Genomic DNA, 24,776 nt, shown 5'->3' on the forward strand with positions numbered 1-24,776 from the left:
AACCTGAAATGTCCCGCAATTCCTCTTTGCTTCTATGCAACTCTCCCTATGAACCGCCCTATTTGTGAAGACTGCTCTAAAGAAAACCCCACAGTGCCACCAGAAAACTTGTTGTAGTGTGGGGAGTCTTAAGACAGGATCTGGGCTGGGCAAATCCAGGTTGGAATCCTGGTTCCCCCACATACTAGTGTGACTTTAAATGTTATACATTTTCTGACTCTGTTTCCTAAACTACAAAATAAGGATAATTGTTGTAAGGATTGATTCTATTATTATGGATAAAGTGCTTAGTTCAGTGTTCAGCATCCAAAAGAACTCAATAAGTGACAGACATTATTCAGAATGACTCAGTTTAATTCTTTTTCCATTTGTTCTTCTCTCAGTGGAAATAGCATTATGAGGGGCTTAACATGTATGTGACTGTCTTCAAGAGAAGTCCTAACAATCTACTTCTTGGTTAAATTGATTACATAATTCATTCATCCAGCACCAACCACATGTCCAGCACTGTACTAGACGCTGAAAAAAGTTCTTCCCTTCCTTCCTGCCCATGCTTGGTTACGCTCAGCCATTCTTACAATTCTGGTACGCATCCGCACAACTCAACATCCACTAGAGTAGTTCAATCCTAGATGAATGACAATTTTCTGTTTAAAATAGAATAATTTGACAAGGTCAGAAAAATATTTTTGGTGTGCAGCCAATAACCTTTGCTTTCTTTTGTGCAGGTTATATACTTTCTATTTCTTTACCTTTAAAGAACCTCCCCATATGTGGAGCATTTCTGCAAACAGTCTTTCACCATTTCCCCGTTCTTCATAAACATGGAATCGAGCACAATATTCTGGCTCTACAAAGCAGCAACTTTGTGCTATGTGTAGGTGCTGTGATATAGTGCTGTGTCTAAATGACAATATCACTTAGAAAAAGTGTACTTCTTTGACGAAAAATTACAAGAGAATGAGTAAAACACAATAAGAATGATATCAAAACCAAACAAAATAAAACTCCATTAAAAAATTAACCAAACAAGAAAGATGCCGTATGCTGTTAATGACTCGCTGCAATCTTCAGGGTCTTTCTTCTTTGGCTTCCTTGACCCAGACTTGTCCGGACCATCTTCCTTCAGATTTTCCTCCTATGTCCTCCTCTAGCCCAAGTCAAGCCTGCAAATCTCAGCTCTTCTTTGTGCTTCACTCAGTGCCTTGGCAAGCCTTTCCATTCTCGAGGCTTCAGTTCTCACCTCAGAGCAGAATCTCCTCCAAATCTACCATCATTACTCAAAAATTCAACCCATGTACAGGACAGCTGCATTTGGATGACCTCTCTTCAGTCCAAATCTAAATGCAACATGGCTTCCTGCTCTGCCTCTCTCCCAATCAGCACGCTTTCCAAATTACGAGGCCATAATCGAAAGCTTAATCATTTTCTTCTTTGATTCCTACTCAACGTGATAGAGACAGTCTTATTGCCCTCTGTAGGCCTGTGTCTACAAGAATGACTCGCATGGAGTACGAATTCCATAAGTGTTTGCTAAATCAGTGACTAAATGAATGATGACAAGAGATTTTCACATATTGAGGCCTATGAGGTAACTATTCGGGTTCAAAACTGATTCAGTCTGAACCAAAGAAGCCCGACTTATGGCCTATCAAACATACATTGTACATCTGCTTAACAATTAAAGTAAAGAATGCACTCTCTTAAAATAAGAATGCATACTTCTCCTCCTGCGCCTTATTGGCACCGTCCTGTTGGTAAAGCCTGTATTAATCCCTTTCCCCACATCAGGGTCATGTGGATCTGCTAATTTGCAACTGAACACCTCTTTGAAACTTTGATGAATATCTATCCTGGGTGTGTTTAATGTATGTTTTTTGTTCTAAAAAGGTATAACACTGTACCGAAAACCATCTTCTCCAGAACGCTTTCTTCCTTTGTGGAAAAGGCCTTCCCGGGTTATAATCCTCAGTTTGGGCTCAAGTAAAATTCATCTTATCTCTCTTATCTATAGAAAAGTTATTTGTTATTTTGTGTCGAAAGTGACAATAACTCTGTGAAGCATCATGGAGGCTGTTAGCATCTCCACTGTACAGATAAAGATCTAAGGGTTCAGAGAAGTTGTCACCTTCCGAAGGCAACCCAGTTGATCTTGGCAGTCAAGATTAATTCAGTCTCTGGCTCCTGAACAAAAGTGCTTTCCTAACACCTCTTTTTCTTCTCCATATTTGTTCTTCCATAATATCTAATTCATTGATAGGTTTGCTGTCTCTTTCTCACTGTAGTCCAGACCATCAGCACCTTGAATCATGTTTGTAGCAATGGCCTCATAGACAGACTTGCCCACCGTGATATTGCCTCTACTAATCTATTCTGCACCCAATAGCCATTGTCTCACCACTCATCTGTGCTTAATCGCCTTCATTGTCTCCTTGACCTTTTTACAACATCCTGTCCTCTTCTCTGCCACTTCCTTCTTGATCTCTCTTATCTGGTCATTACCTCTCTTACTGCTATTTTGCTATTTCCTTTTTAGTTATCGTACTTCTTCCTATTCTCCACTATTGCATTCTCACCTGGGTTTATTCCATGGTCTTCTGTCCTTTTTATAGATTGTCCTTTTGAGAGAACTCAAATCTTCTCAAACTGCTAAACTAATGGCTCCAAAATCTATTCCTCCCACCGTAAGTTCCAGCCTGTTTTTCCAGCCACCATCTAGCCGTGCTCTCTGTGGGGATCTGGCTGAGCTTACCTTCTCTTCCCAGTCTGTTTCCCCATCTTAACGTCCCTATTACTTTTTAGGCTACTCCAACTTTACTAATCACATAGAACATGTATAATGGAGTCATCAGTGATTCTTCCTGATTCTTAGCTCTATCTATCCTATCAAATACCAAGGCTTCTTGCATTCCCTTCATAACTCCATAGCTTTTCTTAAGGTCCCCCATAATCTGGCTGCACCAACTGATCTGATCCAGACCTGTGCTGTTCCCTAGCACAGGTCCCCTGCTATAGCCAGCCTGACATGGCCATCCTCGGTGAAGATGCTAGGTCTTGATCATCCCAGATCCTCTAAGATGAAATGCCCATTCCCCTCTTCTCAAGATTTCCAGATCCTACTAGCCTTTAGGCTAGCTTGGGAACCAGTTTTCAAGTTCAATTTTCATTCTTGTATCCACTTTCTTCACCCTTGCCCCACCACATATTGTAATTATTTAAAGTACCTATCACTTGGTAAATAATCAGTGAATGGTGCCTATTATTTTTGTTAATGGCAATAACAATAATAATAATACGCATATATTTCTGTCAAGTCCTCAATATAGGGCTCCTTAAAACACTAGAGTCACATCTTCTCTTCTCCACCCCCTGGACCATTAATAAATACTCATCATTTTCCTCTTCCAAACTAGTCTCAGCACAGCTAAAAGGAAAGTAAAACAAAGCCATTTTAGTTGTAATCAAGCTTTTAGTCTGTTTCTATGCTATTGTGAAATTTTAGATTTAAACTAAAATGGCCAAAAAAACCCAATAGCTCAAAGAATGGCAAAAGTTAGAATGTTTTTGAAATTTCAGAATGAAAAAAATTAATGCCTATATAGCATTCTTTTTCTTCTTTGACGCCAATATTTCCATATTTTCTTTTGGGGAACTCGCAGAATCCTATTTTGCTCTGAATATAAAAATTCCTGATGATACTTAACTCCATTTTTTGAGAGGGCTATATGATTCACCTGCTGGGAACTGACACACCGGATGCAAGAAATTGGCAATATTTGTACGAATCTCTTAGAGAAAATGTAAAATAACAGATAAAATGATGAACTAGAACAGGTTATTAGGAGAAAATATAATAAACCAACTGCTTGATAATTAACCAGCAACGTACTGAATAAAGATCTTAGACTCATAAAGGAGAACAGGTTAAGAACAGCTCCAACATACACAAATAATCTACAAAGTACGTAATCTGAATACGTAGAACTTGGATATAAGCATGATGCAGAGTAGGTATAATGCCACCTAAAATTATTTCCTCCTTTTAGCAGTCAAACAAAGCTCAAGATTAAACAAAGGCTTAAAAGTTAATGCTTGTATACACATCCAAATTATCTTCAAAACCTGGAAAATGCAGTTTTAGAAAAAGCTTCATTTTGGGAACAAATGTGTATAGAGTATTTTAGAATCAGGGATCTTTATGTTGTTTATTTGATTGTAAACAGTATTTGTAAAAAGGTAAGGTGTATTTTAAATCTTAGATTACATAATATTTAAACACTAATTGCATTTTTATGATTGGAAAAGATCAGCAACAATTACCGAAACTCAAGCAGTTAAAACTCACTGCTTTTACCTTGCCAAGTTGGCACAAAATAACTCCTTCCCTGACCGGGAATCGAACCCGGGCCGCGGCGGTGAGAGCGCCGAATCCTAACCACTAGACCACCAGGGAACTTACCAGCTTGGTTTCCTGAAATTTATTTGATTCTTTCAAAGCCTCCGCGTAACCGTGACCACTAAGAAACAAGTTTGTTGTTTCTAAGCTCCACCTACTTTGTTCCGGTTCTGAGTCTCCGCCTCCTAAACCGAGGCAAATTCTCGGCACTGCCTGGAGAGCTCCGCCGGCGTATTAAGAGCCGGGCCCTTCACATCTAATCCTCTTCCCGCTGCCCTCCTGGAAAAGACGCCCTGAAATTTCATGCTAATTACGTAACATGTAAATATCTATATCCAGACAAAAGTTAAAGTACTGCCCAGAACCTTGTAATTTGCTTTATTATTTTCTTAATCATCTAGCTTTTCTTTCTAAATCTAACCTCTGTCTCTTTCTGTCTTTCTGTCTTTCCCTCTTACGCAGATGTTAAGTCCCAGTAAACATTTTACTAAATCTGAACGATGGATTGCCACCGGCGGAGAGCATTTCACGTCCTAGAGCTGATGCGACAACGCACACGTCCTTGGCACAAAGCACATGCTCTATAAATGTGGGTTATGAAGGGCCACGGGGCCTTAGGGGACGCGACTAGATCTATAATATACATATGTCGTCGTGATTACTCAATTGGGAGTCAGGCTAACAAGGCTGAGAGAGCTGTGGGTGGCATGCCTAGTGAAGAACTGGGGCATCTACACGCGGAGCCAGTAAACCCTTCGAACCCACCGTTCCGTTATTCTCATATTTGTTATCCTGTGTTATCTGGGCAATTGCTTCACCTCTCCGCATTGTGTACGAGACACGGCCAGGAAATGATGCAATTACCAAAGGAGTCAAGAAACCTTCCAGCTCAGCCTCAATTCAGAAACCCCCATGAAATAGGAGCAGAAGGCCATAGGATGTAACTCAGCTTTGAAAGTACCAACCATTACAGCTGAACAAATGTGACCCAAGAGACTCCGATCCGCTGCAAGATGGAGGGAGGGTTAAGTAAAATACATATAAATTTGTAATGACCTTGCTTACAACATCCGGCGCCACTGTGAGTTACAGCCATCATCCATCACCACAGAATTCAGGTGAGTCTGTGCTGGAGTGTTGTTTATTGTTTTCAACAACTCAGAGATGGAGTTTAGATATTGATAAAATTTATCTAAAATTATTTAACAGTATGCAAACAGAAAGATTGAAAGGGCTCATTAAGACTAATAAAGATGGAAAAGTCACCAGAAGAAATTTCTTAACTTTTTATATTTTAGATGGGGCACACACCTCTTTCCTGTATCAAGGAATCTTTAGGAAGTCGAATTCAGTAGAGGGAGCTCTTACCTCTCGTTTGGGGATTGCCAGAGCTCAGCATTAGAGAATTCGGTTTTGAATAAAAAGGTAAAGCAGATATTACTTTTAGACTAATTTTAAGTTTTAATTGGTTTAGTCACTAAATTGTACAAAAAGGTATAGTGAACACCACCGTCCCTCTCTTATACCCTAATTTCTCCTCATTTCTTCTTCCCAAATAACCATTGTTAAGTTTCTTCTGCATCCTCCTGGAAATAGTCTGTGCAGAACCAAACTAATGTCAATCTCTTTTTCCCCCAACTTTTTTTCTTGAAACATCCCAGACCTACAGAATATTGGAAATATAGGACAATGAAGACACATATGTACCCTTCGTCTACACCTGTGCTGTCCAACTTAGCAGCACCAGCAACATGCGGCTATTGTGCATTGAAATGTGGCTAGTACGAATTTAGATCCTCTAGAAGCGTTAAATGCATACTGAATTTTTAAGTCTTAGTATGAAAAATAAAAGAATGTAAAGTATCTGTAATAATTTTTACATTGATTACATTTTAAGTGATAATTGAATATATTGGGCTAAAATGTTAAAATCCATTTCACTTTATTTTTACTTTTTTAGTATACTTACTAGAATATTTAAAATTATATCTGTGGCTTGCATTATATTTCTATTTTACAGTACTGATCTAGATTCACCAGTTGTTAATATTTTGCCATATTTCCTTTCTCTTGAGTTAGTTTTTCTGAACCATTTGAGATTAGTTGCAGACTTAATGATACTTTACTTCTAGATACTTTATCACATATTTCCTAAGAACAAGCGATACAATTATCACATATTTCCTAAGAACAAGCGATACAATTATCACACTTAGGAAATTTAAATTTAATACAATATTTTTTATTATACAGTCAATAATTAAATTTTCCAGTTTCCTAATAACACCTTTTATGCTTTTTCTTTTTATCCAGGATCCACTCAAGGATTATACATTGCATTTAGGGGTCATGTTTCTGTAGTCTCCATCTTTTAATCTTTTTTTTTTACAACATTGATTTTTTTGAATGGTGGAGGACAGTTGTTTCAGAAAGACTCTCAATTTAGTTAAATATGTATATTTTTTCTTTAAAGATTGGCACCTGAGTTAAAGATTGCCAATCTTTTTTTTTTTTTTTTTGCTTTTTCTCCCCAACCCCCCCTCCCCCCAGTACATAGTTGTATATTTTAGTTGTGGGTCCTTTTAGTTATGGCATGTGCGACGCTGCCTCAACATGGCCTGATGAGTGGTGCCATGTCCGTGCCCAGGATCCTAACTGGCGAAACCCTGGGCCGCCCAAGGCGAGCACGTGAACTTAACCACTCGGCCACGGGGCCGCCCTTAGTTAAATATTTCTTTTGGCAGGAAAGCTACCTTAAGTGATGTGTCCATCTCAGTGCATTACATCAGATGGCACATAATACTGATATATCGCGTTTATCTCTAAGGGTCAATGTGGTGAGCAGAATACTGACCCCTTTGGAGATGTCCCTGTCCTTATCTCCAGAACGTGTGAATATGTTACTCCACGTGGCAATAGGAACTTTGCAGATGTGATTAAATCAAGGATTTTGAGACAGAGGCGATTATCCTGAATTATCTGGGTGGACCCCAAATCATCACAAGGGTCCTTATCAGTGAAGGAGGGAAGCAGCAGAGTCAGTATCCCAGTGATGTGATCTGAGGAAGACTCAACCAGCCTTCGCTGGCTTTGAAGATAGAGGAAGGGGACTATGAGCCAAGTAATGCAGGTGGCCTCTAGAAGCTGCAAAAGGCAAGGAGATGGATTCTCTCGTAGAGCGACCAGAAGGAAAACCGCCCTGCCAACACCTAGATTTTAGCATAGTGACATGCCTGTTAGACTTCTGGGCTAGAGAACTGTAAGGTAATATATTTGTGGTTTTTTCAACCACTAAGTTTGTGATAATTTTTCACAACAGCAATAGGAAATTAATACAGTTAAGTGTGATCATTTGATTAAGGTGTCTGCCATATTTCTCCATGTACAGTTACCTTTTACACTTGGAATTAACAAATGTTGAAAAAAGCAATTATCACCCCATGGAAGTAATACTTGGAGAATGTATATGTTTTCTGTTCTTCAGCAAACTTTCACCATGGTTTTAGCATCCACTGATGATCCTTGCCTGAATCAATTATTGCTATGTTGGTTGCAAAATGGTGATATTTTATCATTCTCATAGAAAGAACTTTCCTTTCTCTCCTCCCTCTTTTTATTCTTTATTTAATTTTTAAATATCAGTTTGGACTATTCTTTTTGCTTTGTGTTTTTATTTCATGTATTATCTATTGCTATATCTACGTAGTTATTGATCTAATCTATTGCATTATTCATTTAATATTTAAATTGTACCAAATTTGGCCAGAAGGAGTCCTTTCAAGCTGGCTCCTGTATCCTTTTGACATGTCCCTATAAGGTTTTGAGCACTTCTTTCTGGCACAAGATGGTCTAGGGACACCCTGTACTTTATAGATTAACTGAGGAAGAATTAACATCTTTTTTAATTTCCTTTTTTTAATTTTTACACAAAGAGTGGCACACTCTATATACCTTTCTGTGATTTTTAAAATTATTTCTTCCAAAGGATATCCATTCTTTATATAAAGAGTTTTCTCATTATTTTTGATAATTCATAGCATTCCACCGTAAAGACATTTTATTAAAGCAGCTTCGTATCATTGGGCATTTAGATCGTTTCCAATCATTTGCTGTTACCAAAGCACTACAAAGAATTACCTTGGCCCAACATAATTTAGTATTTAGTTTTTATTAATTTGCCCACAAAGGACTCACCTTATAGAGTACCAGTTTCTGATTTGAAAATTGTTGTTATATATTGCAAGAAAAATCATGGCATCCAATTCAAATTCAGTTATAGTTATACCTTATTGATGATTTATTTTCAATTTGATTTCAACCTTACCAGTTTTTCTTCTTCTGTTCATTAATTTGTTCATCCACTGAACAAATATTTATTCACTACCTAATATATGTTAGGCATCAATGACATCAAGATGAACAAAGCAGGATCCCTGACCTTGAGGCTTAGTCTGGTGGGGTTCAAGTAAACGAGCAATTACAATGTGGTAGAGTAGTGGATGGTAAAAGAAATGTATGACTGTGCTTTAACTTAGTAAGTTTATTTACTAGGTTCAAAATGCATCATTCATCGCACATACTTTGCTGGTGGGAATGTAAAATGGTACAGGCACTCTGGAAACTCGTTTGTCAGTTTCTTTTAAAACTGAAAAGGCACTTAACATATGACTCATCAATTGTACTCCTGGGCATTTATCCCAGAGAAATGAAAACTTTTCACACAAAAGCTGCACACAAATGTTTCTAGCAGCTTTATTCATAATAGCCCCAAACTGAAAACAACTGAAATATCCTTTGATGGTGAATGGCTAAACTATGGTACATCCATACTATGAAATATTTATCAAAAAAGGGAACAAACTAGGGCCAGCCCAGTGGCACAGCAGTTAAGTTCGCATCTTCTACTTCAGCAGCCCGGGGTTTGCTGGTTCAGATCCTGGGTTCGGACCTACGCACCACTTGTCAAGCCATGCTGTGGCAGGCGTCCCACATAAAGTAGAGGAAGATGGGCATGGATGTTAGCTCAGGGCCAGTCTTCCTCAGCAAAAATAAAAAGTGGGGGGAGGATTGGTGGCAGATGTTAGCTCAGGGCTAATCTTCCTCAAAAAAATTTTTTTTAAAAAAAGGAACAAACTGTTGATACACAAAACAACTTGGATGGATGCCAAGGGAGTTAGGCTCATGAAAAAAAAAGCCAATCCAAAAGGTAACATACTGTATGATTCCATTTATATAGCATTTTTGAAATTATAGAGATGGGAACAGATTAGTGATTGACAGGAATTTGAGATGTGGTGGGGAGGAGGATGGATATGACGGTAAAGAGGTAGGCTTTGGGAGCTTTGCTGTGATAGAACAGTCCTGTATGTTATTGCAGTGGTGGTGAAAGACTCTATACAGATGATAAAATCTCATAGAAAACACGCACGCGCGCGCACACACACACACACACACACACGAGTGTATGTAAAACTGGCGAAATCTGAATAAGCTCTAAAGAGTATACCAATGCCAATTTTCTGGCTTTGTTATTGTACTTTAGTTATGCAAGACGTTACCACTGGGGGACAACCAACTGGGATGGCGGGGGTGGGGGAAACCTGGCTCCCTGTATATCTTTTGTGAATCTATATTTCCTTCTTTTGAAAAACTCCCTGTTCAGCTTATTGCACTGTAAGTTTCTTTCACCCAGTAAATCCAAACCACCACCACCACTTACTGTCACTTTGAGTTTAGGGATTCATTTCAGAATTTTAAATTATATCTTAGCACCACAGTCTTAGCACCAGTTTATTTGAATATTTTTCAGAAAATGTAAAAAATATGTAATGAATTCTCAAGCTAGTGAACAGACCATTTTTAGCAGAAATAAGAGAGAAGAAACTGTCCCGAAGCAGCTATTTTTAAATTAACTGTGAATAAAAGAAAAGGGCAAATTTATTGTGCTTAACCTAAATATCAGCATAAGTTCTGTGTGCTGACAGGCACGCAGACAGCAATCCATTTCTATATGTCAGTATTTCTTTCTCAATACGCTCTGGCAGTCTCCTCCTTTCAAATTGTAGGAAGATTTCTATCTCCTCTTTAGACTTTGTAACAAGCCAAGAGAAACACTGAACCCAGGTCCATCCATAAAAGGACCTATTTATGTTCTTCTCAAAACTCAAGGTGGAATCTGTGATGTGCTGGACCAATGATCCCAGTTGTGAAAATGAGCCACTGCCTGCAACACCATTAAATAGTGAACTCTGTTCTGCTCTTTAGGTGCAGGATGGCTACTCACAGACCTTCACAGATGTCATCAGAATCTACCTCCTATGAAACTCCTGTGTGTCAACAGCCTAAGTCACCTGTGTGAAAGCAGGTGTTTCTCTCTGTGCTAGAAAAAGGAGGGTAGGTTTAACTATTAAAGAGTGAACTTTCTTGGTGCTAATAGACTAAACTCATGAGCCAATGCACAAATCTCCTCCTTTATACCTCTACAGAGAAAACTTCCAAAGAAGTTTCAATTCTTTCAGTGATGGTGAGCCTATTACTTATCCACTGGCGAAGTGTTAGAGGTGCATTGGCCCATGTTCCTGGAACTCCAGTTCCATGACAGGTCCCAGGTGTTGTGCTTAAGAAGATGTACTGGCCATACTTCTTTATTACAAAATTATCTTTAGATAGATGTGTAAGACAAACACTGAACACATTTGCAATGATCGTTGCTATTGTTTGGTGATTTTTTTGAAACCATGGAATTCCTACCCACACCCCTCCTCCCCCGAAGTCGCTTAGCGCCTGAGCTCAGGGATCCAGTTGCCTCCCACTGGTCCAGTTCCTACCCTGTGGAGCACAAGGAGGGCAAGTGAAGTGACCCCTCTTTTCTTCCTTTAAGAACTAAAGAGATCTCTGCTTCTCCATATCTACCCTGAAGTCTCATCATATAGGGTTCTTTGTCTCAGAAAAAGTGAGATGACAGTTCTACCTAAATTGCCCTAAAATGGCCTCTACCCTTCAACAGAGATAGAATGGTCAGTCTTTATATTTAACAGAGGCCCTTGGATCCATAAAATCAGTGTAGCACTATCCTTTTTCAGTAACTTAGCATTTACCGAGCACCCTCTATTAGCGAGGTACAGTTAGGGGTGCAAGGGATACAATTATTCAAAAAGGAAACCTTTATTAGAATAATGTATCTTGTTATGGTAATAGCTAACTTTTATTGAAGCCCACATTCTAGCCTTTAGCCTAAGCATCGTTCATGGATTATCTCATTTAATCCCTATGTCCACACTATAAAGTTGGCACTACTATTGCCCCCCTTTTACAGATAAAGCAACAGAGATTAAGGTACCCAGGGTCAGTACATGATGGAGCTGTGGTCTGAAGCCGGAGCCTGAATTCTTAGAGAGTACCATGTTCTTAAGACATATACATTCTAATGAGGTTTGATCTGTAGTGTACTAAGATTTTTCCAAATTATTTTATGTGTTATATATTATCTCCCAATTAAAATTTCGAGATTTATTTTTATTTAGAGCAGCACTGTCCAGAAGAATTTTCTGCAGTGATGGAAATGTTCTATTCTGTGCTATGCTGTCCAAAAGAGTAGTCACTAGCCAGTTGTGGCTCTTCAGGGCTTGAAGTGTGGCTAGTGGGATGAAAAATTGCATTTTTAAATTTCCTTTCATTTAAACTTAAACGGCCACATGTGTCTAATGGGTACCATATTGGACAGCACAGATCTAGAGGATAAGGAAATGGTTTCATTTCTTCTGATTTCTCTATAAAGATAAAGCTTAGGCAAATCGATAAATGCTGAGTTAATGAAAAAGAATGAGTGAAGACTCTTTAAGGGGGAATTTCCCCCGTCTAAGCTGGGGAGCGGAAATCTATTATACGGAGACTTTCACTATAATAAAATGTTGCAAGCATATGATACAGCATGCAGTCCTAGGGGAGTTCAGGAAAACCACAAAGAGGATCCTCAAACTGCATGCAGTGTTTTCAAAAGGCTGACAAACATTTTATAATCGATGGTTACAACTTTTAAAATACATTGTTATATCTTTGCCTAATAAACAAGATCACTACTTAATTTGTTTCTTGACAAAACATGGTGTTCATAGAGAGAAAAACAAAAGAGGATGCTTGGTGGGGAAAGGATGGAAACAGGGAAGAATTAGAACTCAATGGACGTTTCCTGCAGAAACTACATCACATATATACATTCCTGTAATCGACTTATTCCGATTTGGGGGCAAAATATCATGAATAATAGTAGGTATCTTTTGAAAATAAATGGGGCTCTAGATGAGTCGGAGTCCCTGGAAGTGATGAGGTCCTGACCCCAAGCCCGTGCAGCTCCTGCTCTGCTCCCCACTGGACCTCCACTTTGCTTGAAAGAACTATCTCAAAAATTCTTAGCGATTGTATCACAGTTTGTACTTCTACGGAACATGTCTTTTCTTTGCCTGTTTTTTAAAAATTAACCTTAGACTTCAAAATCATAAAAGCACTCATCAAAGAAGTGTGAGAGCAGCTCAGTTTCTCTGGAAATCCCTAACCGTGTTCTTTTGATTCAATGAAATCAGCTCTTTATATTTTTAGGAGCCTGATTTTCCCTTGAAAATAATTTGCAAATAACACAATGCTTATAGAAAAAAGAGAAAAATACCCAGTACTTCACATTCAAACCAAAACTATGTAAACCTGAGCTCCAATTTTATACATGCTCGGTGCAGAATTGGGCGCTTATTCCTTATTTCGCAATATAGTACATGACCACTTGCAACTGAAATGCCAAAGGCACCGCAGTTAAATGCTTTGCTCCGCCTTCCATGCGAGGCTGTTACAGCACAAGCAGCATCAACAGCCCAGAGGAGGCCGCTATCTGGCGTGCCTGTGTGCGTGTGGCCTCTGACACACCAGTGTTATCAGACCAGCTGCAGGCTCTGCCTTGAGTTTTTTTCTGTGTCTAAGGGTGAACTTCAAGGCCAAATCCTCCTAGTCATCTTGCAGTGCTGGTCATGGGACCACACAGCTCCCAAGTGGGGATGGGCAGTTCACAGGCACTGACCTGCAGCTGATGCAAATCCTCCCAAACAAGGCTCTGTCGGGTCTCTGCCAAGAGTCAGCCTGCAGGGCCCAATTGCTACGTCCCCTTTGCTGTAATGATTGCAATTTGGCAGCATCCGGGATGCGGGACGGGGACGGGAACGGGAGGGGGAGGAGATGGTGGGCCCCTTTGCGAAACGCAAAGCCGGAAAGGACAGAAGGATGAATTTATTGTGGCCAATGGTCCCCGAGCTGGAAGGAAACGCAAGGCTTTAAAACTCTGGGAGACGCTGTAACTCCAGTCCTGTTCTCAAAGCCTTACTTCCCACGAAGAGTGGCGGCCACGGCGGGCCCGCTGTAGGGGATGCGGCCCGGGGCGAGGTAAGCAGCCCCTCCCAGGCTCCGGCAGGCTCGCAGCCGGCGTCCGGCCGCCCCGGCAGCGACGAGCTCGCTCTCGGGAGGCGTCACAATGGGCTGAGGCCTGCAGAGGCCGCGCGCGCAGCTCTCCGGGGCGGAGCCGCCTGGCCGGGCTGGGCTGGGCTGTGCCCGGGCAGCGGGGGCTGCAGCAGCTGGGGGCGGCGGGGGTGCCCGGCCTCCCAGCTCGGAGGGCGCCGGCGCGGCGAGGATGCCGCAGGGGCAGCCCGAGCCGCCGAGCCAGGCCGCCCGGCTCCCCGGCCCCCGCTGCTGCGGAGGGGCGCAGCGCGTGGTGAGGGCCGGGCGGAGCTAGAGGCGGGCTTCTGCACCGCGTCGCGCCACCCGCAGCTCCCCGCCTCCAGCCGGGCCCGAGAGCCTGTCGCGGCCGATGCCCTGACCGCGGGCGCAGCTGCAGGGTTGGCAAGGCGCCGCGCGCGGGGCGAGGCCCGAGGAGTCCCGGCGGCCGCCAGCTCCGGACGCCGGTCCCCCGGGGCGCGCGCCTCGGGGCTCCTCCCTCCTGCCCTGCTCCTCCTCGGCGCACGGTCCTCCCCCGACCCCTCCTTCCACCCACCCTGGAGGATGCGCTCCCCTGCGCCGAGCAGCAGAGGCCACCGCTCCCAGAAATGCGTGCGCCCCATCCCCTTCTGGACGCGAGGAGCCGGCGCCCCCGCCCTGTAGGTAGGTGGGTGAGGCGGGGACCTGCCCTCGCCGCCGCCCGCTGCTGATGCTGCCGCTGGGGAGAGGCGGGGGGCAGGCGCCGGGACCCGCCAAACTTGCCTCCCGCCGCGCCTCGGCGGGGCGCTCGGAGGTGTGCTAATGGCGCTGGGCGCAGCCCCCTATCAATCGGACAACCTTTCTGGAGCTCAGGAGGCCGAGCGGTGGGGAAGGAGAGCTTGACCCTTCCCTGCCCACCCCCAGGGCCCGTGGGGTGCGCGCTGCGGGAGGGGGTGGGGAGGACGAGTTGGCGTGTGCTCGTTTGCGGGGGGCGGGGGGAGGGAGATTTTCAGCAGCTCAGGTAAAAGCATTTCACCGTGTTTTTTCAGCTGGGTGAGCAGATGCGTTCTTCCTGTTTTAGCCAAACGTGTAGCCACGCAAAGCGTTATTTAGCGGCATGTAGAAGTCGCTGTGGGTTTTTATGTATTTCACAGCTGGCTGGCTGGTATATAAAATTGATGACTCAAACCCTTACAGTCAACATTTTAGGGCCAGTTAGAGAAAGTCCTTCTGGAAGTCAGATTATTCCGGAGATAGATGGGGTTGGGGGTATTCTCGTGCTGCCTCCTGCTTTACGGGAAGGGATGCGTTTAAGAGTGGCAAGTTTGATACAGGTGTTGGGAGTTGAGAATCTGCTGGAAGGATGCACCGAGTCGGCCAGCAGAGGCAGCCTTGGGCACAGCCTGGCTTCCAACTAGATGTTACGGTTTGTATTTGTGAAAAACTGGTTATAAACTCCTTCTTCTCCCCCAAGTGTAAAGTTCATACCTCAGAGCTTCTGGCAAGATTCTCTCTTCACAGGCTATCATTTTTTATTTTATATTAAGCAATAAAGTCTAGAGTTTTGGCAAGTGGATCATTGTAAGCTCCCATTTTATATTAACGTATTAAGGTTAAAGCTATGGGAAATGGACCAGTGTAAACTGCAGGACAGTCTTCGTCTTGTTCAATCCTGTAATTCCTTGCGTCTGATGCATGATGGGCGCTCATTAGTTATTTGTTGAAGGAACTGCGTTTCAAGCTTCATCCAACGACAATTTAGGATTAAAATGTATTTGTGTATCTGTGACCATTGAAGTTTAACTGGATTTTTAAAAAAATCTTCTTTGTATAAACAGTCAAATTCTGTTAACATCTGAGTTTCAATTTTGACATTTTTAGGACCATATCTCTGATGTTTTATTAAATGGGGTAATTTTCCCTAGTTCCTAATATAAATTCATTTCGTGTCTAAGCTTACAGATTTTCCAGTCTCGTTGCTAATCAGATTTATTTCGGTTAAACTCTCAAGCACAATTAAAAAAAAAAAGTGCAATTCATGTTTAAAAGAAAATTTTAAGTTACTCAAGAGGTAGCTGTGATTTGGTTAATAAGTGACATATTAGCTCATTTTAGAGTTGTGGTTGATCTAATTATAATGTATTTTGTTACAGGTAAAGGTAGAAATAAAGCATTTAGGAATGTCTGTGATTCCTAAATGATTCAAAATATACAGTATAGATACACATTTTCAACCATATGTGTTTTCCTCAATATATAAGCAGATCAATTTCCAAGTTTGACACCCAGGGTGGGTGTGAAATCTGAGATTTGAAGGATCCAGTGCCTTCTGCTTTTAAATTTTATGTTTTCTTGAAAAAAAAAAATCAAGGATAACTGCATCACGTTTCATTTGCTTTATTTTTGCAGTATGATATTTCCTGTTTTGATTGTTTTTATTTTGCTGTTATGTAAGTTTTATGAGTCAGTATTAACCTCTTTTCAGTCTCTTTGCTTAACAAAATAATCTGGGAGTGGTCCAGTCATTTATTTCTTTTCTTTCTTTCTTTCTTTTTTTTTTTTTTTTTGGTCGTTTTAATACCTCTTCACTGTCCTCACTACATGTTACCCAAAAAACTTATTTGCACCAAACTATGGTAAGCCATTACTGTTGCTTCTCCAGCCTACTTGAGTTCTTCCTAGATGGCGAGGAATTAACACTTTCATGGAAAAGGTAGTGAGATTGGAGGAACCAACCGTGGGGGGGAACTTATGAGAAATATATTATGATTTATTAAAACAAAGCAAAAATTCCCCCATGAAATAAAGATAGCTACATTTTACACATCTGAAATTTGTGATCAAGGACATTGAGCCATTAATTTACATTATTCTTCCTTGTTCACTTTAAACTTCTCAAAAGGGTCCTCCCTGATGGTTATAGTAAACTCTTTACTTTGCTGCAGATAATAAACACTTATTTGTTCACTTGACAGATAAAAGTTGAGCACTTAGACGGTGTGGCACTCTTGGCCTTGAAATCAGTCAAGTAAGAGCTGCTTCCTAATCTCAGAATGGAAGAGGCGTTTTTCTGTATTTGTCCTGCATCCAAATGCGCAATGCCTCTGCGATTGGTTGACTCACTACCTGGGTCCCATCTGGTGAGCCTCCAGCACCCGCCTCCATATGCACCACTGGAATGCAATTCTAAGACCTGATTTACTCTATCTTATCTTTCTGTATTTTCCCTAAGGTTTTATTGCTGAAACCTCTATCCCTTCTTGCTAAATGTTATTTACTGTCCTTTATTATTCCAGCATAATTTTTTATCCCGGTTCTATTTTATCTTACCCATACTGTTTGTTGTTGTTTACGTCTAATAGGATCCACTCAATTCACTTATGTTGGAAACAAAATTGTTATGGTTGCAGAAAAAGTTTAGAAGAGAAAATGTGTATAACCTTGCATTTCAAATAGAAGTAAGTGATGGCTGAAGAATAATTGTGTATTCAGCTCCCCTCAACAGTGGTAGGGAATGCCTTTATTTCTGCACATGCCAGAGAATATGAATTGTCTGCTCATAAATTTGATCAGAAGTTTAATGGAGACAAATGTTTACAGAGGATTGGCTGAACAAAGGCCATGACATCCACCCATTCTCCTGCAATTCTAGATGTTAGACCTGATCTTCAGAACCTATGTACTTTGGTTACACTATTTTACATCCTTTGCACCCCTCTCCCCAACTTTCACTCATACTGGGGGATTCTATTAATAAACACAGTCACAAGAAACCTACCATTACGTTACTTAAGAGATGTGGTTATTAAGATCATGGTCCCTTCTACAGCTCCTGTTTGGAGACCCATGCAAGAAATACCATTCAGCTCCAAATGCCGAAGAAAAGATTTAGGTCTCCTGAACAGATCTCTTTTTTCCATCATGCGAAACTGGAATCAGATCATTGATTCTATTTCCTTTCTGATTTGGCTACTAGGAAATGTGGAGTCAAATTCGCAACTCAATTTTAATAACCTTATATAAACCTGTGACCTAATGTCGATGTTCTAACTTTCCCTTTGGTCTTGGAGCTTCTGTTCTACTTTGTTTATCTTGATTCTGATTTTTATCTAATTATATTTTCCTATTTTATTGAATTTATTATTTTAAGCTGACTCACATCCTTCATAGAAAAAGGCAAAATGTAAAACATAAAATCAAATAAAAGAAAACGTTTGCAGAATCAATCTGTGGACATAGTGTGTTTTTGATTAACAAGTTGAATCGGTTCCATTAAATATGTTTTGAACGAGTATTGCAAGTTTAGTATATTTGAGCTTATATAGTCAAATGGAAAACAGTGTTACATAGTTTTGTGAACCTAAATGCCACTTATTTTTTTACTATTAAATTTATGTCCACTTATCACTAATTGAAAATTGGTAAAACCATTTTAAGTCAATTATTTCTGGAGTACTTGCCTTGTATGCTGTATTAGGCTGAGCAAGAGATTCATTCCGTATAATTTGAAAAGTGGTTTTTAGCCAAAGAGCTAGCCTACACTAGCTTGATACTCAGTATACTGGACCTCACATCTGACCTCTTTCACATCAGTAATTTATTTGATTCATCTTTGTTTTAATAAATCAGATATAAATTCTTCTTTGAGCCTCTTTTCTTTACCATAACATTTAAAAGATTGAGCTCTGTGAGTTAACTGACCAGACTTTCTTCATTCTGGTATTTGACAACTACCTGTTAAGTTGGTTGATTTAACCAGGTAAATAGTTACTCACATCTATATGATGCTAAGTTCAGTTTGATATATTTATCACCCAGGTTGACAGAGAGATTGGCTCTTCTCAAGGGTCAGTCATTGGTACAATCTAGGAGTCTTTGGGGTAAAAATAATCTGAATTCAGAAGTGCAACTTGAAACATTGGAGGGGGTTTGGAGAGAGATGTGGGAAAAGTTTTACATTGAGGCATCTTGTTCTGATAACCTCTGTCTTTTAAAAATAAATTTATTTTTGTGGAAGGTAATATACTTTCATGCGACTCAAAAGGCACAAATGGGTACACAGTGAAAGGACTCCCTCTCATCCTCTTTCCCTATTACCTGCTTCCTCTGTCCGCTGGCAGCCAGTGTTAGCAGTTACTTGGGAATCCTCCAGTGACATTTTATGCATATATAAGCAAATATACACATTCAGCATGCTCATTTGATCTCCTAGCCATTTCTCAAATTCCCTTCTTTCCATTCCCACCACCCTTGTTTGGCTCCTCAGATGTGTTGGACAGTTGCCTGCATTTTACCTTTTCCTACGTTTCAGCCAGTCTTCCTTCTATAATTTCCTCTTCTAACACAAAGCATTCCTATCCTACATAGGAAGGAGTCCATCATGAATCTTAGCCTAGTCTCTTGGGCCCTGAGGAATTCTTCTCTTGCTCCCTGCCCCTCCCCATCATGCACTGGCCCATAAATGTTCTTCACTAATCCTCCCACTCTCCCCCAGAATCAGGGACCCTTAAAAAAAATCTGATGAAAGTCGTGGTCTCATCACACACCATTTTTCCTACATGTCCTGGTTTCTGGACCCCAAGTTAGGAATCTCTGTTTTAGTAATACAAAACTGGTTGTCACCCCTGCATGTGCATAGCCTATGATTTTTCCTCTCCATGCTGTTCTCTCTGCTTGGGACACTCTGTCCTCCTATTTTCATTAGCAAGCCACACTCAGTTCTGGTGTCATGTCTAGCGGCCATTCTTAGGTGAGATTCCTGAAACTCATGGAGCCTTCCACATGTAATATAGTGTCCCAAGTAGCCTTCCATCCTGGGAACAGGCATGTCCTATAAATAGCAAAATTGTCTTTCTACTAAAAATTAACTGTGATTTTGGATAGCATGCTAAGATTGGTCCAAAAAAAAAAATCCATGGTTGAAGCCTTTATTTAACCATTCATTTCTCTTCTATCCCCCACCCCCACCTCAGTATTCTACATGTCCGTATCATTTTTCTTTAGCATTCCTGGCTTACTTACAAATTCTCAAACATTGTGTTAACACTCCTTAAAAATAACTTTTGTATTTATTATGGCCCTCATCTGGGAGAGTCTTTTATGCCTCCACTGCTGGGTTTCCCTGTGTAGTTGGTACATGAAGGGGCAAAAGCCTCCATCAGGGTGTCAGTGACATTTAGGGACCTAATAGGAGAAAAGATTACTCTTAAGAAATTCGAAGAATTAAATATCAATGCTGTTAGATGACAGGGACCCTCTGAAGAGAGTGGCCCTTCCGAAGAAGTGATCCTAAGGCTGTGAATGAGGTATTTTCAACTCCAAGCCAGGGAATCAGAGGGTGTCCTGGGTGCTGGGTTTTATTGCAGAGTGCCTGGAATGAGGTCTTATGCTGTTGACTGATTAACAGAGGATTTAGAGTAATAATTTAATAGTGTTTGTTCAGCACTGTTGGTGTGGAATCCTCTGACTGGTGGATGCTTCTGATCACTAACCAGGAATGCTGTGGAGAAGAGGAAAAATTCGTGAGGTGGCTCTGTTCGTGAGAGATCCAACAAGGTCTTTTATTTTCCTTCTTTAATGCTGACCTCACTAAGCAAACATCAGATTTACTGATTTGTTTCCCCAGACATGTTGATGTGAGAATTGAGGGTGTCCTGCATGGCAGTAATGAATATTCCAGGCATTGGATAAGTACAGCCCCTGCTGGGTGGTATAACGCACAGTTTCCAGCTATCTGTCTGTTGGGAGGGCCTGCTCAGTCCTTACGGTTGCTGGTATTTACAGCTGAGCCCTCAGCCCTAGGTCCTGGTGATTCCCCCAAGGTGCTGCCTGTCTTTAGGGTCCCACTGGAACAGCTAGTTAGCCACTCTCTTTGATATGGTGAATCACAGCACCTTCCAAAATAGTTTCAATTTAACATGCTTTAACTCTTTAAAAAGCATTCTAGTAGGGAACTGTGTTAGTCTGTTCAGGCTGCTATAAGAGAATACCATAGGCTAGGTGGCCTAGAAACAGCAGAAATTTATTGCTCACAGTTCTGAAGGCTGGAAGTCGAAGACCAGGGTGCCGCATGGTGGGATTCTAGTGAGGGCTGTCTTCCGGGTTGCAGACTGCCAGCTTTTCGTTGTATCCTCATGTGGCAGAAGGGGCTAAGGAGCTCTCTGGGGCCTCTTTTATGAGTGGCACCAATCTTATTCATGAGGGCTCGGCCCTCATGACCTGAGGACCTCCCAAAGACCCCACTTAATACCATCACCTTGGGCATTAGGTTTTCAATATATGGGTGGGGCACAATCATTCAATCTGTAGCAGGAATGGGAATAGATAATTCACAGAAAAGGAACTACATATGCTCAAGGCATGAAATGAAATGAAATGAAATGAAAAAAGATTCGACTTCATTGCATCAAAGAAATGCAAATAATAATTAGATATTAAAAGTCCATCACAGGGTTGGCAAGGTTGAGGTTGGGTCATAGCATATTCCCCTTTCAGGGATGGTGAGTGGGTATGTTGGTATACCTTAGATGGAGAGCAGGTTGGCTCATAGAATCCCTTGGCACCAGTGATTCTCTTCTAAGAGTATATCCTAAGGAAATCAGAGATCAGGCTTAATTTCAGTGGTGAGCACGTTGTCTCTGGGAGGCAGGTGGTATGGTAGAGTGGGTAGAGAAGGGACGCTGGAGCCAGCTGCTTGGCTTGGAGTCCTGTTCCACCATTTACCAGCTGTGTGAACTCAGGCAAGTTAATTTCTCCTTGATTTTATCATCTGTAAAATGAAGATAATAGTGTATCCCTCCCACATTGTATTGAGAATTAGATAAGTTAATATATGTAAAGTACTGGGAACCTGTCTGTCACAGAGTAAGCAACTATGTAAGTATTGGGGTGATGAAGGGTGACATCAAGGGTGATTATCAAGCATGAGTTGTGAAAATTTGAGACAAATCCAACAATGGAATCCTTTTTAAAATGATAGTCCACCAACCTATATGTACAAAAAGATCCTAATTTGATTTTAAAATGCCTCTGCATAGAAAAAAAGAAAATGACAAAATATTAAAGCTTTTTTCCTCATTGATGGGATTATAGGTAATTTCTATTTTCACAATTTTATATATCTATATATTACAGTGATAATTGTTAGAAATTAGTAAAAGTAATATATCATAGGATTCTTATAGTCTCAACTTTTCTTTACGAAATGCATACTCATTTTAACATATTTTACTTTCTCTTCCTGATTTCAAAGCTACTAATATTTCACTTCCTCAACATCTTCACCCACATGCCATCTGCTTGGTATTTTCATGCATTTAGCTTGCTTGCTTTGTGTATAGATCAGCTGCAAGGCTAGTTCTGCAAGAATAAATAGACCAAGTCAAATGATTTATGAGATTTCAGCGGTGGTGGCTTTTTCTTGGAAGTTAAAGCCAGAGAATGCTGGCGAGGTGATGATGGAACCGTATACTCTGCGCATGTCAGGCACTCAGCCTTAGCTCCCATTCCCCACCTCCATGAACTCAGCACTCTGGTAGGGTCAGAATCTTCCATACCCCTCATACACCACCGGGTAATTCCTGCCTCCAGGCTTTTTGCTACCCTCTCTATCTGAAATTTCCTTCCACATTTCTTCCTTTAAAGCCAGTGTTCTGCACCAGGTTGATACGCAATTCTGTGAAGACTTTCCAAGACATCTACTCTACCCCTGATCCAGGTTTTTTTTTTTTTTTTTTGAGGAAGATCAGCCCTGAGCTAACTGCTGCCAATCCTCCTCTTTTTGCTGAGGAAGACTGGCCCTGAGCTAACATCCATGCCCATTTTCCTCTACTTTATGTGGGACATCTAGCACAGCATGGCTTGCCAAGCGGTGCCATGTCCACACCCGGGATCTGAACTGGTGAACCCCGGGCTGCCGAAGAAGAACATTCACACTTAACCACTGCGCCACCAGGCTGGCCCCTGATTCCAGTTCTTTTGACACTTAACTATATGTACCACAAATTAAATATTGGCTGGCTTAGTTGGTCTTATAGTAAGCCAACAGGGGTTGTGTTTTATGTTACTCTCTGCCCTTCAGTTTTCTAGCACAGTGTTATCCACATACCTGCACCTGGAACACAGGAAGGTTGGATGTTGTGTGGAAAACATTCTTAAGAGATGACTTATGAATTTTCTGTTTCATCTTCCCCTTTGCCCATCCTTCTCTTTCCTTTATTTTCAAGATCAGAATGTTATATAATTTGGTTCTTTCAGTCTTGCAGAAATTTGCCTGAAAATCCGATAATAGATTTTCATTCCTAAAATCTAAAGACCAAAGGGTTGAGCTGCAGAGAATGCCACGGTTAGCAAAGGCATTTCCAGTTGGAGTCTAGCAATGTACAAACTAATTTTAGTTGCAAGGACAGCTCTGTCATCTACTCTAAAATATTGCTTGTTTGATCAAGACAGTTTCATGAATCTGCCAGAGAACATGCTTAAAATTCATAAAATGTTAGGTTCTGTTAAGATCTTGCATTTCCTGGAAAGGGCCAAATCCTAGGAAATGTTTTCACGTATTTGCTCTTGTCGTCTGGACCAGTGGTTTCCAAACTGAGGTTCACACGCCCCATCAACATATAGGAAGAAATTGTTAGAAAGTGTATCTCCTCTTTTCATGACTTTTATTTTTGTTACATGTTTTATAATGCATATATTACTGCAGAAGATGTGTTTTTATAAGTAAAAAATATACCTATTAAGATTTTTGCTCAGATGCTTTTATTGATATGGAATATAACTTTTAAAAATGGAGACCACTAAGCTAAATAAAAGATGAGACTTTATTGTTCCATAATCCAAAGTCAGTTTCTGTTAGGTATTTAGCCATAACATATCAAAAATCAACTTATTAAACATAAATCCTATGTCTAATCTAAACTGGGAGTTGTGTGTGTGTGTATATGTGTGTGAGCACACGCACATGTGCTCATGCATGTACAACATAAGACACATTCCCTGCCTTAGAGAGCTTACAGCCTGATTGGAAGGAATGTGGGCATGAGGAACAATTGATTAGAAAGTGGTACAAGATAGCATAAGTGTGTGTAGGAATATGGGTTTCTAGCTGTATGGGTTTGTTAGACTACAATTGCTGAAGTGTTATATGAATGGCATAATACATGGTTTTATTACATTCTCAGAAAATTTCAAAACCCCTTTTACACTAAAATTTTTCCTTGATAATCAGGTCAGTTCTTAGTCCACCTACTCACTTATCTCCTTGAATTATCTCCTGTGTACAGGTGTTAACTGTGTGAGCTTTCTGCTCTAATCTTCAAAACAAGGTTTACCAATGCTCTCAATTTCATGCCCACATTTCCTTTAAATTATAAGAGAATGTGGCAGAATAGACATGGTGGGAAAACAGTAGGTTTTGGAACAGTATCCTTTGGGAAGAGTGATAGTGTGTAAAATTTAACATAAGTGAATTAGTTTCCTAGGGCTGTCATGACAAAATACCAAAGACTGGGTAGCTTAAAACCACAGAAATTTGTTGTCTTACAGTCTTGGAGGCTAAATATCCAGAAGCAAGATTTCAGCAGGGCTGTGATTTCTCTGAATGCTGTAGAGGAATCTTCCTTGCCTCTTCAGGCGCCTGGCGATTTGCTGGCTATCTTTGGCATTCCTTGCAGCTGCATATCTTTAATCTGCTTCTGTCTTCACGTGGTGTTCTCCCTGTGTGTCTCTGTCTTCATATGGCAATCTTATGAGGATACCAGTCATATTGGATTAGAGGCCCACCATACTTCAGTATGACCTCTTCTTAACTAGTTACATCTGCAAAGACCCTCTTTCCAAATGAGGTCACATTCTGGAGTACTGTGGATATGACTTCAACATTTCTTTTTTGGGGTGACACAATTCAACCCATAATAATAAATAATACCAA

General features: G+C 40.8%; 1 protein-coding gene and 1 non-coding gene across 14 annotated transcripts in view; one reads left to right on the forward strand and one right to left on the reverse strand.

The window, feature by feature from the left end:
• Positions 1-4,381: 4,381 nt before the first annotated feature.
• TRNAE-CUC (transfer RNA glutamic acid (anticodon CUC)) lies at positions 4,382-4,453 on the reverse strand. Its single transcript has one exon. It is a non-coding gene; the product is annotated as a tRNA-Glu (tRNA).
• Positions 4,454-5,170: 717 nt separating this feature from the next.
• Positions 5,171-24,776, forward strand: part of NCOA7 (nuclear receptor coactivator 7) — a 147,062-nt gene continuing 127,456 nt past the window's right edge. For 2 of the 13 annotated variants that reach the window (XM_070556995.1, XM_070557000.1), the window contains exon 1: positions 13,306-13,819. The gene's annotated coding sequence lies outside the window, so the exon portion shown is untranslated. Of the gene's footprint in view, positions 5,515-13,305; positions 13,820-13,951; positions 14,531-24,776 lie in introns of those variants that run through there. The other 11 variants (XM_070556994.1, XM_070556999.1, XM_070556996.1 and 8 more) reach the window with 8 other exon arrangements.

The sequence above is a fragment of the Equus przewalskii genome, chromosome 9, assembly GCF_037783145.1.
Source record: "Equus przewalskii isolate Varuska chromosome 9, EquPr2, whole genome shotgun sequence".
NCBI classification, from domain to species: Eukaryota; Metazoa; Chordata; class Mammalia; order Perissodactyla; family Equidae; genus Equus; species Equus przewalskii.